This window comes from Periplaneta americana, chromosome 6 (genome assembly GCF_040183065.1).
Source record: "Periplaneta americana isolate PAMFEO1 chromosome 6, P.americana_PAMFEO1_priV1, whole genome shotgun sequence".
Lineage (NCBI taxonomy): Eukaryota > Metazoa > Arthropoda > Insecta > Blattodea > Blattidae > Periplaneta > Periplaneta americana.
The window spans coordinates 4,770,429-4,779,883 of record NC_091122.1 but is presented as its reverse complement, the minus strand read 5'-3'; positions in this window follow the sequence as shown (position 1 = coordinate 4,779,883).

Below are 9,455 nucleotides of genomic sequence, written 5' to 3'. Positions count from 1 at the left end.
TATAAGAGAGGACTTAGCTTGACCCACCGCCATCTTGGAAAAATCACTTCGTGGGGGGGTGGGGTTCACGTCCGGGTATTGGCACCGAGTCTTGTGTGAATAACAGTGACTTGTGGAAAACTGATAGGTCTATTAGTCTTAATAGAATAGAATGTTTTATTTTCGCTGGCTTAATTATGGCCATAAGGTCTTCTCTTCCACTCAACCAGCCTTAATCATTACAATACATATTTAAATTACGAAATATTTACACTACACTTAAAAGATTCTCCAACAATATTCTTCAATTAAGTTTTAACGACTAATATGCGTTTATTTAAATTTACATAAAGCTATAAGATAAAGTAGAAACTTAATTTATGAGCTAATTTAATTCAATCAATTATAATTAATTTGAGATAGCTAGTAAAATGTTGAGACTTAATTTAATAGAAGTTTACTAGAACTATGTTATAAGGATAAAGAAATATAAATATAACATATATTGATATAATGAGAATAATAATAATAATAATAATAATAATAATAATAATAATAATAATAATAATAATAATAATATAATGAGATTTTGCCATTAGAGGTTTTGTATTCTATTTAGAGAAATTAATGGTAATAATAAGAATGGACAGATGTTAATTTCATTATAAGTAGCCTAACAAATTTAATATTAATCAGTAATTAATCTCTTAAGTAAGAATTTATTTCGGAATATGTATGGTAAGACTTTCCTGTGTTAAATTTCAACGTACCTCGTTTACATGTTTCGACCTGTTTATGGGTCATCTTCAGAACTGGTCGTTGTTGGTCTTGGCGCCTCTTGTTTTGTTTCCTGTGAGGGTGTGTTCGTGTGGTATAATGTAGAGTCAAAGAGTGTGTGTGTTCTGAAATTGAGTTGTGTTGAGGATTTCATTTGGGTGTGTTTTCGTGTGTCTGTATATTTCATATTGTTCTAGTGTGTTTAGTTTCTGGCTTTTTGGTTGGATGTGCAGTATTTCCATGTCTGTGTTGATGTCTCTGTGGGTGTGGTTAGCATTTGTGATGTGTTCTGCATATGTGGAGGTGTTTTGTAATTTTGTTATGGCTGCGATGTGTTCTTTGTAACGTGTTTGAAACGATCTGCCTGTCTGTCCTATGTAGAAGTTGTTGCAGGTGTTACATTTGAGTTTGTATACGCCTGTGTGGTTGTATTTGTTTGTTTGTGTTGTTTGTGTGTTGAGATGTTTTTGTAGAGTGTTATTTGTTCTGTATGCGATGTTGTAATTTAATTTCTTGAATGAGGTTGCAATTTTGTGTGTTTTTGTTTTCGTATGTTAGTGTGATGTATTTTTTGTGTTCTTGTGTTTGTGTTGTATTCTTATACTTTTTGTGATTATGTTTTGTCTTACGTATTATGTTGTCCATTATGTTAGGGTTGTATCCGTTTTCTTGTGCTATGTATTTGATTGTGTTTAGTTCTTCGTTGTAATCCTGTTGGTTCATTGGTATGTTGAGTAGTTTGTGTACCATTGTTCGGAATGCAGCTTGTTTGTGTTGTGTTGGATGGTTGGATGTGTTGTGTATGTGTGTTTTTGTTGTTGTGGGTTTTCTGTAGCCTATAATTTGAATGTGTGTTTGTTGTCTACTTTTGTTATTGTGATGTCTAGAAAATTTATGGATTTGTTGTTTTCAATTTCTAATGTGTAGTATATCTTTGGGTGTATTTTGTTTATGTGTTGATGCAGGTTTTGGATCTGTCTTTTGTTTCCTTTGTATAGTATTAGTATGTCATCTACGTATCTGTGCCAATATATGTTGTTGTCTGTGTGTTTGTTGTTGTCTTTGTTTAGTATGTATGTCTGTTCTATGTGGTGTAATTTTGACCTAAATGAAGTTATTGTCCAACAACCCCTTACATCACTCGGAAGCGAGTTCCAATTTCTAGCAACTGAAACTGTATGAGATGAAGAATATAAAGATGTCTTGTGGTAGGGTATAATGAGTAAATTGTTATGATGAGACGTGTACTTAGCTGATGATATGCAGATAAATTTTTGAAAACGAGAAGCTAAATGGATTGGGGTAGCGGTGCGCAGAATTTGAAATAAGAGAACAAGAGAATGCAGGGCTCGTCGATCGCTTAGCCTTAGCCAAGACAGAGTTTGGAAAGACGGGGAAACATGATCATACTTACGAATATTACATATATAACGGACGCACGCATTATGCACACGCTGTAGCCTGCTGCTCAAATTTGCATTTAGGTTACTTAATTCAGGTCATTGCGGATTATAGGCGAAAGTTTAAAAAATGTCAGGTTTGCTATGCTTTCAAACAATATACATAACATCTTGGTATAGCTGCTGCATGTAGAGCTTGAAATGTAGAGAGTAAAATCATTTTATCCTGCTAAGAGATCTTGCTGAAATGATCGGGAAACTACAGCATTTTCTAGGCCCCTTATTTTATCAGTAAGTAATACCTTTTGGTCTTTCCTTAGGAACTGTAATTTTTGCGCTCTCTCGAGCCAATACTGAAGAGAATGACGCATATAAATATCTACACCACACCGCCATTAAGTATATGAAAAAACCCAACCCCACTTGATTACTATACTTATATTATTTATTTATTTATTTAATTGGGTTATATTTTACGACGCTGTATCAACATCTAGGTTATTTAGCGTCTGAATGATATGAAGATGATAATGCCGGTGAAATGAGTCCGGGGTCCAGCACCGAAAGTTACCCAGCATTTGCTCGTATTGGGTTGAGGGAAAACCCCGGAAAAAACCTCAACCAGGTAACTTGCCCCAACCGGGATTCGAACCCGGGCCACCTGGTTTCGCAGCCAGACGCGCTGACCGTTACTCCACATGTGTGGACTCTACAGTTATATATAGCCCTATATATATACACATGTATTTATAAGCTTAGGCCTACTACATAGCCGCCACTCAGTAAATTATAGAAATGAAGATCTAATTTAAGATATTCTCTACATCTACTTACATCTATCCCAAAAACGTTTCACTTTCATATCATCAATATACCATTAATATGTATAATTAATGAAAAATAGTCACATCATGGCATTAACTATAATAATATTGCATTTCTAATGGTAATAACGTCATCAAACCACCTCAAGTTTTGTAGATTTTAATAAGCTTATTCAATACACAACTGCACTCAGAAAATTACACAACGTAGAATCAGACTTGTAAATTATTTTTAGTAAGTCTTGAAATTTTTAATAACCAATTGAATTTGAGTTCTAAATATGTCAGCAATCCTGCAGGTCATGGCCTTCGTGTAATATCCTATTCTTTATTGTAGTGTGTGTTTTGTTTTATTCTGAAATGCAATCAATTCTCAAAACTGACTAAAGATAGATTTTGGAAAATAGGAAAGTTACTATTTTTCTGAAAATCCTTGGATGCCAAACTTCAAAATGACGGGTCATTCATTAAAATCCGTTCAGCCGTTTTCACGTAATTTCCATTACCAGTTCAAATTATATACAAAGATTATATTAATTAGTTTCTGTCTTGGTCATCAGTCGTCAATCTCATATGTTACATAAAAAAATATCACGAGTCGCCACTGCTTAGCGGGACGGGGGTGGTGTTCACGACCGGGTATTGAAACCGAGTCTTGTGTGAATGACAGTGACTTGTGAAAAACTGATAGGCCTATTAGCCTTAAGTTGTTTATAAAAAAGTTAATTTATAATCAGTCCTGAGCATAGACCTATACTTGATGAGCAGGTAGGCCTATGCATGTGTTTGAGTTGAAGAGTATTGTAGGAAATTAATCCATAAAATGTGTGGAGTTTTAGCTAGCGATAACTATATAGTGAAGTGTTCTTAACTAGTCACAATGTGCGAATATGATATTTGTAATATGCAAACCGTACTCTGTTCTAGTAGCCAGTGTGTGAATTGAAAAATACAGTTCCAAATTAATCGTGAAAATGCCTGAAGTTAACAGTGCAGGAATTGTGAAATCTATTCAGCCGAAAAGTGATTGAAAAGAGGGCGTGGCAAAATAAACAGATTCCACTTTTTGAAGTGTCGTAGTACAACCGATTTTGACAATTAATCACTTCTCATCCGTTAACACTAGACAAAGTTATTCTTCCGTATTTCGTGGCAACAACATGGCGATTGTCAACTTAGTGATATTGGCTAAGCTTAGTCATGTTTTTGCACTTTAATTTCATTTAATTCTTGTCTTTTACTCAGAAAATACGTAACCTACGCTTATTTTGCATGCATTTCATTTCCGTAGCTAAAGATAGTGGTGTTCTTATGACCGCAAATACTTGACAAAATTGAAAAGATATTTCTTGTATAACGCATCTCTTATAGAAACAAAAATGGCGGATATGGTGCAATACCTGTATCGTATGTTATTACACAAACTTCCTAATTACCATTCACACCAATTACAACACTCATAATCAGCTGACAGCCCTACTTCATTACCCTACTACTTCGTAGGTTTTCGTATTATTCTACAAATCTCAATTTAAAAAAGAGTTATAAAGAAATGCCCTCACTGAAGCATAAAAACTAGGCATTTCCAACATGGCGACAACATGAATTTCCGAGAAGGAAGGGGTGGTGTCTTACTTTAATGTGTCACAAGCGTACATCCAATCAGAGCCCTCGGATAGCTACTGTGACGTATTCCTCCCACTTCTCCACAGGCTGGCTAGCTATGAAACAGAAAGACTTGCACGACTCGCCCTCTTTCTTGAACTCACTGTCCGCGGGAGGTGTTGCTTGCGTCGGTTTCTAGTGGGGTGTGAACAACTGAATTGTCAAGTAAGTCATATTATTTATAAAAAGTGAATTTATTATACCTGCTAGTGCGGTGTGAATGTTGTGTGAATACAATTAAGTTATACTTATTGTGTTATTGAAACAATAACTTGAAATTGATCATACACTCGTGTGAAGACAGTGGTGTAGTGAAGCGTGTAACATAACTTGCGCCAATCTAAACGTGATTTTGTAATATCGTTATGCATAGTATGATGTGTGAATAAAACGAACCAATTTTAAAGTGATCGTGGAAGTAGGCTTACAATAGGTGAAGACAGCGCTACAGTAAATTATTGTGGGAAATAGTTGTGTAAAAACTGCGATGTGTAGTTGACGACAGAAGCGATGAAAAACGGGCGTGGCACAATGAATGGATCCTAAGTGTTTAATTGTCGTGTAATCGATTTAGATAACGAAATTAGTCGTTTTGAACGGGCGTGGCACAGTGAATAGATCCTAATTGTTTAATTGTTTTGTAATCGATTTAGACAACGCAATCAGTCGTTTCCGGTCTGTTAGCTCCACATCACCATATTTCGAGGGGGACAAGATGGCGGCTGTGCGACTTCATGGCGGGGTAAACACTGCAAAGCTCTTTCCGTTTTATTTTGTAATTCTCTGTTTCACTCCGTCATAATTCTGAAGCATTTTATATTCGTTATCGAAATTAATTTGTGTTTTCTACTGAATGAAAGTACACTTCTGAAAAGTTGTGAGATATGCCTAAACCTTGGAGAACGTGACAATGATAGAATGCAAAATGGCGACTGTGATCAAGGCAGACGTGTAGACCAGTGGCGTGCGCGGATCATTACTAGGCCTAAAACTGTTTAAATTTTACATTCTCGTTGTTTTAAATTCTGTGCATTATTATTATTGTTATTATTATCATCATATCATCATCATCATCATCAGCTGAGTTTTCAGAGGGAGATATGAAGCTAGTTCCTAGAAGAACGTTCGGGAAAACATCGTCACGCTGCGACAGAGAAGAAAAATTTGGCAACGTGAAATTTTCACTAACTTCGCGAGAATCACTACGCGATTTTTGATAACAAATTGTAACTTATAGGCCTAGGAATATTGCGGTCGATAGATATAGCCTATTAAAAGAACCGGGAACGATAATGTGAAGTTTATATTAAAAATATGAACGTTAAACAAACGTTTCACAATGAAGTCAGCACTCAAACTAACAAACGGGTTAACACCGCTCTTAAAATGAATTTAAAATCAACAATACACAATATTTAACATCTGCACTGCAGAACTCTGAAAACAATCTTTTCAATATGTTTCACAACAAGTTGTGAGCCACAGGCGTGGCTCAGTCGGTTAAGGCGCTCTCTACCGGTCTGAAGTTGCGTTCGGGCGCGGGTTCGAATCCAACTTGGGCTGGTTGGGTTTCATCCTAGGTTTTCCCCAACCGTAAGGTGAATGCCAGGTAATCTATGGCGAATCCTCGGCCTCATCTCGCCAAATACCATCTCGCTATCGCCAATCTCATCGACGCTAAATAACCTCGTAATTGATACAGAGTCGTTAAATAAACAACTAAAAAAGTGGGATTGTGTCAGCTTCATTTTATTACAAGTTCGGTACTAGGCGGTAGGTCTCTAACCTGTATAAATTAATAAAGACAGCATTGTTATAATTCGAACGGTCCACACGTGTGGAGTAACGGCTAGCGCGTCTGACCGCGAAACCAGGTGGCCCGGATTCGAATCCCGGTCGGGGCAAGTTTCCTGGTTGAGGTTTTTTCCGCGGTTTTCCCTCAACGCAATATGAGCAAATGCTGGGTAACTTTCAGTGCTGGATCCCGGACTCATTTCACCGGTATTATCACCTTCATCTCATTCAACGCTAAATAACCTAAGATGTTGATAAAGCGTCGTAAAATAAACTACTAAGAAATAGAAAATAATTCGAACTTGCCACAGTACCAAGCATAGGGATTATATTGAAGGAGGGGTAGGAGGACTATGCCTTATGTCGATGTAGATTTTGTTACTCTGACAGTGAAAAAATTAGAGACGGGAAAACGATTATGGATAAAAAAAAAAGTCAAATCTAAATAGGCTATGCCATTTCTTCAAAAAGTTCATGGGGAGCCTTCAAACTCGGTATGTTCCTCAATGTTAGGCCTATACAAATGATCTAATTACCATTCTCACCAATTACAACAATCATAACCAGCTGAGAGCCCTACTTCAGTAGAAAAGATTTCGTTGTTCTTTTTATTAATTTGTAACCCATAATTAAAAGAAAAAAAAGTTCGGTGTCTATACATGCATTCAAGTTTCTTTTCTGACCAGTGCTAGGTCTACTAAGTCTATAATCATTTCCCCAATTGTCGTATTCTAGCATAACTATCGGACCAGTACATCTACTCTACAAGTCCTCAGCTCCACTTAAAACACAATACAATTTTCAACATGTTACGAAGACAGTAGAGCAAGTGGCTACGGATTGGAAGGTGCGGGGTTCGATCCCAGGTGGTGACAGGATTTTTTCTCGTTGCCAAACTATCAGAACGGACCCGAGGTTCACTCAGTCTCCTATTAAATTGAGTACCGGGTCTTTCCCGGGGTAAAAGGCGGTCAGAGCGTGGTGCCGACCACACCACCTCATTCTAGTGCCGAGGTCATGGAAAGCATGGGGCTCTACCTCCATGCCCCCCCAAGTGCCTTTATGTCATGAGAAGGGGATATCTTTAACTTACATTTTTACGAAAACAGTAAAATGCATGATCAGCAGGTGTGCTACCTCTCTTCATACATAACCCTGTTGCGTACAACTTCCTGTTCCCATTAGGTCTACATTAATTTGTGTGGGGTTGGTAAAACTGACGGAAATTACACTAAATCACAAGTGCTAGGCGGAGATTGATGGCTGTAGTCAAAGATTTTGGTGACGAGACCTACTATTGTAAATGAATCGCTTGGGGAGGGCAGTGTGTTGAGGTTCGATTTGGATGTCAAATTTTGTTTCGGGGCGTGAAATTTCTACAGCGGGCGACTTTGTAATAGATTAGTGTTGGCGTTTATTTGTTGACTAAAATGACTATACAGAGACCTGTGTGAGCGTGTTAGAGAAAGTGACGTGTGAAGTTCTGTCGAAATGTCGATGTGACAAGATAAGTTTCAGTCACTTATTGCCCTCTTATTTCCACTCCCAATTTCGTTACTATGGTTATAATGAAAACGAAAATACAGAAGAGTACCTTCCCGTAAAAAAAAAATACCCTGACTGAAGCATAAAAACGAAGCGTTTCCAATATGGCGACAACATGAATTTCCGTGAAGGGGGGGGGGTGGTGTCTTACTAAAAGTGTCATAAGCGTACATCCAATCAGAATCCTCGGATAGCTACTGTGACGTATTCCTCCCATAATTCTCACTTCTCCACAGGCTGGCTAGCTATAAAACAGAAAGACTTGCACGACTCGCCCTCTTTCTAGAACTCTCTGTCCTCGGGAGGTGTTGCTGGCGTCGGGTTCTAGTGGGGTGTGAACAACTGAATTGTCAAGTAAGTCATATTATTTATAAAAAGTGAATTTATTATACCTGCTAGTGCGGTGTGAATGATGTGTGAATACAATTAAGTTATACTTATTGTGTTATTAAAACAATTACTTGAAATTGATCATACATCCGTGTGAAGGCAGTGGTGTAGTTAAGCGTGTAACATAACTTGCAGCAATTTAAACGCGATTTTGTAATATCGTTATGCATAGTTAGTAAGTGTGTGAATAAAACAAACCAATTTGAAAGTGATCGTGGAAGTAGGCGTACAGTAAGTGAAGACAGCGCTACAGTAAATAATTGTGGGGAATAGTTGTGTAAAAACTGAGATGTGTAGTTGACGACAGAAGCGATGGAAAACGGGCGTGGCACAATGAATGGATCCTAAGTGTTTGATTGTCGTGTAATCGATTTAGATAACGAAATTAGTCGTTTCAACGGGCGTGGCACAATGAATCGATCCTAAATGTTTAATTGTCGGGTAATCGATTTAGACATCGCAATCAGTCATTTCCGGTCTGTTAACTCCACGTCACCATATTTCGAGAGGAACAAGATGGCGGCTGTGCGACTTCATGGCGGGGTAAACACTGTAAAGCTCTTTCCGTTTTATTTTGTAATTCTCTGTTTCACTCCGTCATAATTCTGAAGCATTTTATATTCGTTATCGAAATTAAATTGTGTGATCTTCCTAATGAAAGTAACTTACACTTCTGAAAAGTTGTGAGATAGCCTACGCCTAAACCTTGGAGAACGTGACAATGATACAATGCAAAATGGCGACTGTGATCAAGGCAGACGCATAGGCCAGTGTCGTTCGCGGAATTTTGTCAAGGGGGTCATTATTAAAACTGTTTAAAATTTACATTATCTTTATTTTAAATATTGTGCATTACCATCATCATCATCGTCATCATCATCAGCTGAGTTTTTAGGGGGAGGTGTGAAACTAGTTCCTAGAAGAACGTTCGGGAAAACATCTTCACGCTTCGGCAGAGAAGACAAATTTGCCAACGTGAAATTTTCACTACCTTCGCGAGAATCACTATGCGATTTTTGATAACAAATTGTAAGTTATAGAAGTTTTGCGGTCGATAGATATAGCCTATTAAAAGAACCGG